An 8,398-nucleotide genomic window follows, 5' to 3' on the forward strand; every position below is an offset into this window, starting at 1 on the left:
ATCAATGGTTTCATCAGCTTCCTTGCACAGTCTGCATTTTGGGTCATCAGGTGATTTTTCGATCTTGGCCTTAATTGCATTTGTTCTGATGGCTTGCTCCTGGGCTGCAAGGATCAGGCCTTCTGTCTCCTTCTTCAGGGTCCTATTCGTGAGCCATAGCCAAGTCTTCTCCTTATCAGCTTTTCCTTCAATTTTGTCAAGGAACTTTCCATGCAATGTTTTGTTGTGCCAGCTGTCAGTTCTAGTTGTAGTGCGTTTTTCTTGTACTGGTTTTTTGTCTGCTGTGTTTTGAGGAGTTTCTGATTTTTGACTTCAATCAAAAATTATTATTATTATTATTATTATTATTATTATTATTATTATTATTATTTTCCCCTTCATTTCTTTTGGTTTTGTAGTTACACATATTTAACTATCTTTACTTTATATTATTTTCCCAGGAAATTTCCTTAGTCCAACTTTATATAGAAATTAATTTTCTCTTTTTGTAAGTATTCTTTCATCGGTTTCCAATCCGTTTTATTGTTTGATGCTTTATCCTGCGCTAGTTTTTGTGTTAGTAAGTCCATATTCATTACGTCCATTACTTTATTGAGCCATTTCTCCATACTGGGTATTTCTTCTGATTTCCATAGTTGTACCAGCACTATTCTCGCTGCCGTGGTGAGATAGATAAAAGTACAGACAGACTAATAGTCTATCTGTGATCCCTAATAAAAAGGTGTTATCTTTCCTATCATCCACAACATTATCCAACATTCTGCTGGCCCGTTTATGTTGGATAAGTGAGACTCTACTGTATTGGAAAACATATATTGAATGAAATCATATTAGAAATAGAAATTAGAAATGTATATTTATAGTAAAGCACAGAAGCATGCATACATATAACTCTTGATAATACATCCTCTCCTCTACGTAGCAGATATTAAATCTCCTGTCCTGAAGAGAAATGAAGGTTTCTTGTTATTAATGGCTGCCTTAGACAGCCTGGTTCCAGGAGGGATAAGAGGAGGGCGCTAATGGAAGTTCTTTAAGATAGGGCACTAATGGAAGGTCAGAGATCTTGGAGTTAAAAATATGCTATAGAGAAGAATGTAAAAAGCAGAATTTATGAGACACATTGTAATGCCTATATGATTATAAAGGGTATATAAACCCCAATTCTTTTCTTCAATACCCTTTTTTCCTGAAGAACTGGGAGGATCCAATATTCTCACTTGGCCGATTGAGAATAAATTGTGCTTTTTCAGACCTCCGGAACTCTCTTTTGTCTCATTGCCTCAAGCCTTTTCCCTGCCGTTTCACTGAAACATGCATATATGTGTTCCATGTATGCAGAAAAGGTAAAATGAGCTTTTTATGATGTGTAAAGTGACATAGTGATGATGCTACGTATGTAGAAATATGTTCTTTGTTTGTCTGTATTCTGAAAATGTATAAATAAAAGAGGTCAGCTCTTCATCCTCACTCTAGTGTCTTTTGGAGCAATCCACGCTAGAGTCAGTTCCAGCTGGTTTTCCTTAAAATAAACCGTTCCTTTTTTTAAGCCTCCCAAAAGGATTTCTTTTGGTATTATTTCTCCTATCGGACACTATTAACAACTAACGTCTAGCTAAATACCAAAAAGAAACTATTGCTTTCAGTTAATTTAGTGCCTTTTGTAAAATAAAGGCATAGTCCAAATTAATAAATGACATGTACACATTTCTGTCTTCTTGATGGACCAATTCCCCCAAATATAGGACTTTTAAATCATCTTTTTCAATGTATATAAAAGGAAAAGATTTCCAATCCTCAAATAGGGGATATAATAAGGGATAGCTTCAAGTCATATAACGGATAATGTTTATGTCTTTCAAATAAGAGACATCCACCATAAGGGACACCAGGCAAGCATAGTTAATATTCTGATTGCCAGGTGCCTCATTTATATCTGCATAGAAGGAACTTCAGAACATTTTACCTGCGTGACAACCAAAATTTTCTCTTCTACACAACCATTAAAATGGCAAAGAGTCAGCTGTTAACCCTAATTTCTGAGCTACAAAACAAAAAGTATAGGCTGAGTGCGGTAGACTCTGACATCTAGAATTCAAGCAAAATGCAAAAAAACTTCCAAGAAATAATACTTTAAATTTTTTTTAAAAAACCTGCTTTTACAATACAGTAAAACTATGTTACATTAAGTTTATTATTGTTTGTCTTAATTTACATTTAATTACCATGTTTCAATATAATATATCAATACAGTTTATAGTATGATATTGTATAGTATGGGGAATAGTATGAGTTAGGCCTATTTTTAATAGTAACTCTCAAACAACCAGAAACTACATAGAGCCATATGAGGACAGATTAACTGAGAGTTTCCTCATCCAGAAACGCTCCAAAATTGTCTACATAAGTGAAATAGGGCAATTTAAACAACCGAGGATATTGAGATCCAAGACGCAGATACTGGAACTTGAGTCTGGGACACTGAGCCTGTTAAGCAGCTATCAGCACCAGCAAGCAGCCGTTCTGTGAATCTGTGCACTTGGCAAGCGAGAAAGCCAAAGTTTCAGAATAAACAAAATTTGAAGATGAAGCCACTGAGGTAGTTTATTCAATCAGCTGAAAGTGATGTCAGCAAAAAAGTAATCTGCAAAAGATAAGCTGAGATACATTACATTGAAAAACAGGCACTTTTATACAGAGCACATTCAAATTTCCCACCTGTACCAGCTCCACCATGATTGGCTGAGTCCCAATGACGTCAGAGGTGGTTCCCAGCGAAGGCAGGAGCTTGGCCCCTGCCGCCCAACGGGAGAGTGCGCCTTACTCTCGATGCAGATTTCCCTCTGCCTAATGAAGAAGAGAGACTGGCAGTCCAGAAAACAACGGTGCTGGAAGTGATCCTATGATTGGATTATGAGGGTCCCAGAATGGGATAAACAAAAGAACCTACAAAGCCCCGAAAAACCTTTATTGACAAGGATATGTTGGTGAAATGCTTTCAAACACCTCCAACGTTGTTTTCTGTTCTGTCCACTGCAGAGAAATATTGTCCCTCCTGAGAGGATTAAATGAGTCAATGGCTGGAGAACCAACAAAGGGGAATGTCATTGTCTTTGGAAGGGGGACATACTGTAGCTAACCCTATGTCAAGAGGAAGATAGTTTTGTATGTCCATATGACTTATTCAGAGGAAAGGCGGTCCTTGTAATGGATGCTGTAGTTCTCCTTTTGTTGGGAACCCCCGGCTTGGGGTCTCCTTGTCGTCCGTGGCAGGAGGCAGCAAATGACGAGAGACCAGTCTCCAGAGGTAAAGCAGAATCTCTTTATTAACTTGCACAGCTGTGAAGTGGCAGACAGTCTGAACTCCGGAGAGTTCAATTCAAAAGACTGTTGCCCCAAATAAGTCCAGGGCCACCTCTTTTATAGTCAGTGATAAACATCTTACATCACAATTTCAAAATGTCTTAGATCAACAGTTTGATTTCCATTATGCACGCATTTCTTAACTTATCTATACTATTTTTAATTAGCTGACGGTTACAATTCCGCGAAACAAAGACCAGAAGGAAGTGGGTTAGGGTACATCTTAGGGTACATCTGGATGGGAGGGGGACTGTTCTTCCTATCTATTTCTTTGGGTCTCTCTCAGGGTCACAGTGACCCAGATTTGCGGTTTCACAGCGACCCAGACTTGATCTCGAGGCTTCATTCTTGCTGACATCCTGTTTCTTTATCTCTCCCCCGCACCATCTTGGGCCTCTTTGGCTAATGTGACAATGACCAACTTTTCTATCTCTATTTATGACATTTGTCTTAGCTGGCTAACCACAAGTACATTACAGAATAACAGACAAAAGTCTCCTTTGTTGTTTCCTCAATCTTACAGAAAGGAAAAAAGCTGAGGGGTCTTCTTTAGTTCAAGTTATCAAGTTATCAGCAAAGCTTCTTAATCACTTTAATCAATATATTCTGATGCTTTTTAATTGATAGCCTCTATCACTTTCAGCCAGACTATTGTCAGATGCATGTAAATGAGTCCTTGATCAATGCAATTGGAGCCCAGGAAAAAACTGTTGACTCACTTTCCCAGGGCAGTAAAAGGTCACCTCAGGATTGATTCGGTGTCTGGAATCATCAATGTATTTTATATAAAGATATCAAGCATAAGAATTAACATGTACACACATAAATGGAACTCATGAATTGTGGGGGATTCCCTTCCTGGAGACCCGAACCCATGAGTGATTGGACATGGACAGAAGAGGCGCATGAAGAGCAGCAGGGCACTCCTACCTCCCCTGGGCTTCTTCATGGGGGGGAAAAGATGGGGAAAGGATTTTAAAGTTATTGAAGGAGGCTTAAGCCTAAAAAGCCTAAAAATGCTTTGATCATATATTAGAAGCTTCTGCATGAAACTAAGGAAGATGCCCCCTTTCCTGTCTAGAGGAATGAGGAGATAAAATAGGGAACTAGACATTTCCTGTTATTTGGCAAGACAAGGACAAAAACCACTTATTCAACAAGACGGGACAAAAGCCACATTGTCTAAAGTCTGCCAAGTAAGGGAAAGAGACTGAAGTGTCAGCAGAATAAGGAAGGGGTTAGGCTTAGTAGGTCAAAGGAACCAAGGAATTGGTTGAAAGAAGATCCCCTCCCACTCTGGGAGGAGCGATATGCAACTTGATTGCTTATATGACTTTTTGCCTATATTTTTATTGCCTTATTTGGAAAATGCAGACATAGCAAAAAGCAAAAGAGGATGCAGAACTTTAAGACATAACCATGTATGGAAAGCTTGACCTTTTGCCTAAACTTGTAACTTAAGTTGTTTGTCAAAGAGTATAAAAAGGCTCAGTTTGTAATGTTCGTGGTGACAGCCACTTGAGAAGGGAACACTGCGTTCCTGGCTGTTCATCTTTCCACGGCCGTGCAGAAAATAAAAACGAGATTTGCTTTACCTCTGGAGACTAGATTCTTGTCATTTACCACCCTCTGTGATGAACCCTGTTAAGACCCCGAATGGGTTTCCCTACATTAGGAAATACAAGTGGGCACAAAAGGGCTTCCGGAGCCTGCTAAGGGGAATGTACGCAAGGGGTTTGTGAAGCATGAGGAGACCCTGTATGGTTTCCATGTCTGCAGGGATGGGAGCACAGGCATAGTATGCGTTGTGGATTGCTCTTCTGATTCTGGGAGAGGAAGGAGGAGGACAGGTGGTTGAAGAAGCAGCTACACGTTGGGGATTTAGGGTTAACTGGTGAGGAAGAAGACGAGGGAGGAGAGATAACAGATATGGCAGAGATCCCTACTTTTTTGGAGCGACAAAGGGAGAAAGAAGACAAGAAGGTCAGCTAGGCTAGCAGAGAAAACGCTGAGCAATCAGACTTCGCCCTAGGGTCAGCTGTGCTGGAAAGCTCAGGGCTATAAATTCGCAGCAAGGCTAGAACCCAGTGCTGGCTGCAACTGTCTTACTTTCGAGAAAGAGCCTGAACCTGGCATTGTGTGTAGCGTGGAATCTCTGAAACCTCCTGTTGTTGGCAACCAGGGCCGGCCCCACTATTGAGGCCCCTGACGCCGCCGCCTCGGGCGCAGGCCCGGGGGGGGCGCCGTCAGGCTGGGCGGGAGGCGGGGCACCGCCCTGACGGTGCCCCGCCTCCCGCCCAGTGCGCCCTGGCCCGTCTGGCCTTTCCTAGCTGGCCAGACTGCAGCGGAGGTCCCTGCAGGCCGCAATCGCGGCCTGCAGGGACCTCCGCTGCAGTCTGGCCTGCTACAAAAGGCCAGACGGGCGAGCGGGAGTAGCGTGGGAGGCGGGGCCAGCTCTGACGCCGCTCCCCCCCCGCCCAGCGTGCCTTGGCCCTGCCTCCCACGCAGCGTGGGAGGCGGGGCCAAGGCACGCTGGGCGGGGGGGAGCGGCCTCAGAGCTGGCCCCGCCTCCCACGCTACCCCCGCTCGCCCGTCTGGCCTTTTGTAGCAGGCCAGACTTCAGCGGAGGTTCCTCCAGGCCGCGATCGCGGCCTGGAGGAACCTCCGCTGAAGTCTGGCCTGCTACAAAAGGCCAGACGGGCGAGCGGGGGTAGCGTGGGAGGCGGGGCCAACTCTGGCCCCGCCCCCCCCGCCCAGCGTGCCCTGGCCCCGCCTCCCACGCTGCGTGGGAGGCGGGGCCAGGGCACGCTGGGCGGGGGCGGGGCCAACTCTGGCCCCGCCCCCCTCACTATTCGCCCTGGCCCCGCCTCCCACGCAGCGTGGGAGGCGGGGCCAGGGCACGCTGGGCGGGGCCATGGCGCCGGTGGCGGGGGCGCTTTTCAGCACCCCCGCGTCACATCAAAAAATATCTCCGGCCGGCCCTGTTGGCAACTCATAAGGCTGTTTATCAAAGACTTTAGTTGATGTCTGCAGTAAAGACTTTTGTTTTGCATTTGCTTGAGGATTAACATCAAGATAGTACTTTCTGTTTTCTAAATTGCATTATCTTTATTTTGGCTGAAGTAAAGCTCTTTTTATTTGCTTTTCACTTGTGTCTAGGGTTGTTTCTGGAGTAGAACTGGGCAGTATGGGTCCCTGGTCTCAAGATAAGGATGAGGCTATGGGATATATAGTTTGGTTGGGGAAGGATAGAAAGAGGAGTGGAATTCAGGGATGGATAGTGGGAAGTATGTGTGAGCCCCCTCCTAGACCCACTGGCAAAATATAGAAGATGAGATAAAGTTAATCCTTTTACTGAAGGTTATAGACAATGGGGATGGGGGTTGTGGAGCTTCCTGGGCGCTGCTGGCTGCTGCTGGATATCTTCCATTCTTGAAATTAATTGTAGATCCCCAGCTGCGTTAACTCATGGAACACTTTGCAGCAGCATAATGTTGATCAATTTAATATTTTGCATGGGGGGGGTCTTTTGCACTCAATAACGTAAGTGGCTGAGGAAGTGCTGCCTTTGCTTTCTGATAGTTCAATATACAGCCATACTTTTTCATTCATTGGGGTTTGAGGCTGAGATATAATAAATGAAGCATGAACTGACCTGGAAAAGTTGAAGAAACCCACAAGAAGATGGAGTTGAACAAAATCCGTTATGGGATCAGAGACTTGGCAAGTGAAGCAGGGATTTTTATAAACTTGCTAAACTGGGATCCTTCTGACACAAACACAGGAATGTTGGGCAAGGTAACCATAAGATAGGACAGGAATATACAAAAACAAGAAGGAATGTTGGGCAAAAGTGGCCTGTGATAGGACAGGAATATACAGAGAGGAGGAGGAATATTGTAAACAAGTACCCTATATAAGTGAAGGACGTTTCAATTAATCCTCTCGGCAGGACTGAAACAGCAGATCGTTCCTGTCCATCCAGTGGCTCTTTGAGACTTGAACAATCCACATTTGTTAGAGACTAGCCCAGAGGGGAAGTAAAAGAGAGAATTCCGGGAGAGCAATAAAACAAGCCTTTTATTATTATCACAGCTAATGATAAAGCAAACAGCTGCAGGCACCCACTTTAGTGGGTCCGTACTATGCAAATGGCCGTCGCAACATGTGCGTAGCAAACAAAGATTATATACCTTCGGCTTATCTAATATTTGACCAATGCCTGAGGGTCTTCCTCACCTTCCACACCCATTTGGCACAAGTGATACCAATGACCTAACTTGTTTACTCTGATCTTTCTTCTCCCTTTGGAACTTCCTGGAGAAAGGCACCAGCTCACAGGAAGGGAGGGGCATATGCACAGGCAAAGCTACATAGGCAATAGTTTACTACTTTCTGGCTTATGGTCCCTTCACATTCGGTTAGTGGTACATACATTGGTTACATCCCGATTGGATTACTGTAATGCGCTCTATGTGGGGCTGCCTTTGAAGAGAGCTCAGTTGGTCCAAAGAGCAGCTGCCAGACTGCTAATTGGGGCTGGCTACAGGGACCATACAACTCTTGTGTTGCAACCACTCTACTGATGGCCAATACATTTCTGGGCACAATTCAAAGTGTCGGTTTTGACCTACAAAGCCCTATATGGTTCCGGACCAGGTTATCTGAAGGACCGCATCTCTTTCAATGAATCTGGGAGACATCTGCGATCTACTAGGGAGGGCCTTCTCTCTTCCTCACCATACGGTCAAGCATGCTTGGTGGGAACATGGGAGACCTCCCTCACAAGAGAGACCAGGGTGGCCCCATCCCTGCTGGCCTTCCGCAAACATGTTAAGACCTTGTTCTGTTAGGAGATGTTTTGGGAAGAATAAGAGACATGCTGCTGGGGAAGTTGTGGGTGGGATTTGTTGGAGTGGGGGAGGAATTGTTAGTTTTAAATGTAATTAGCTATTATTAATTAATCAACTATTGTTAATTAGCTATTATTAGCTATTATTTATTAATTAGCTGATGTTAATTAATAATTAACTAT

Source organism: Anolis carolinensis, chromosome 5, assembly GCF_035594765.1.
Source record: "Anolis carolinensis isolate JA03-04 chromosome 5, rAnoCar3.1.pri, whole genome shotgun sequence".
Lineage (NCBI taxonomy): Eukaryota > Metazoa > Chordata > Lepidosauria > Squamata > Dactyloidae > Anolis > Anolis carolinensis.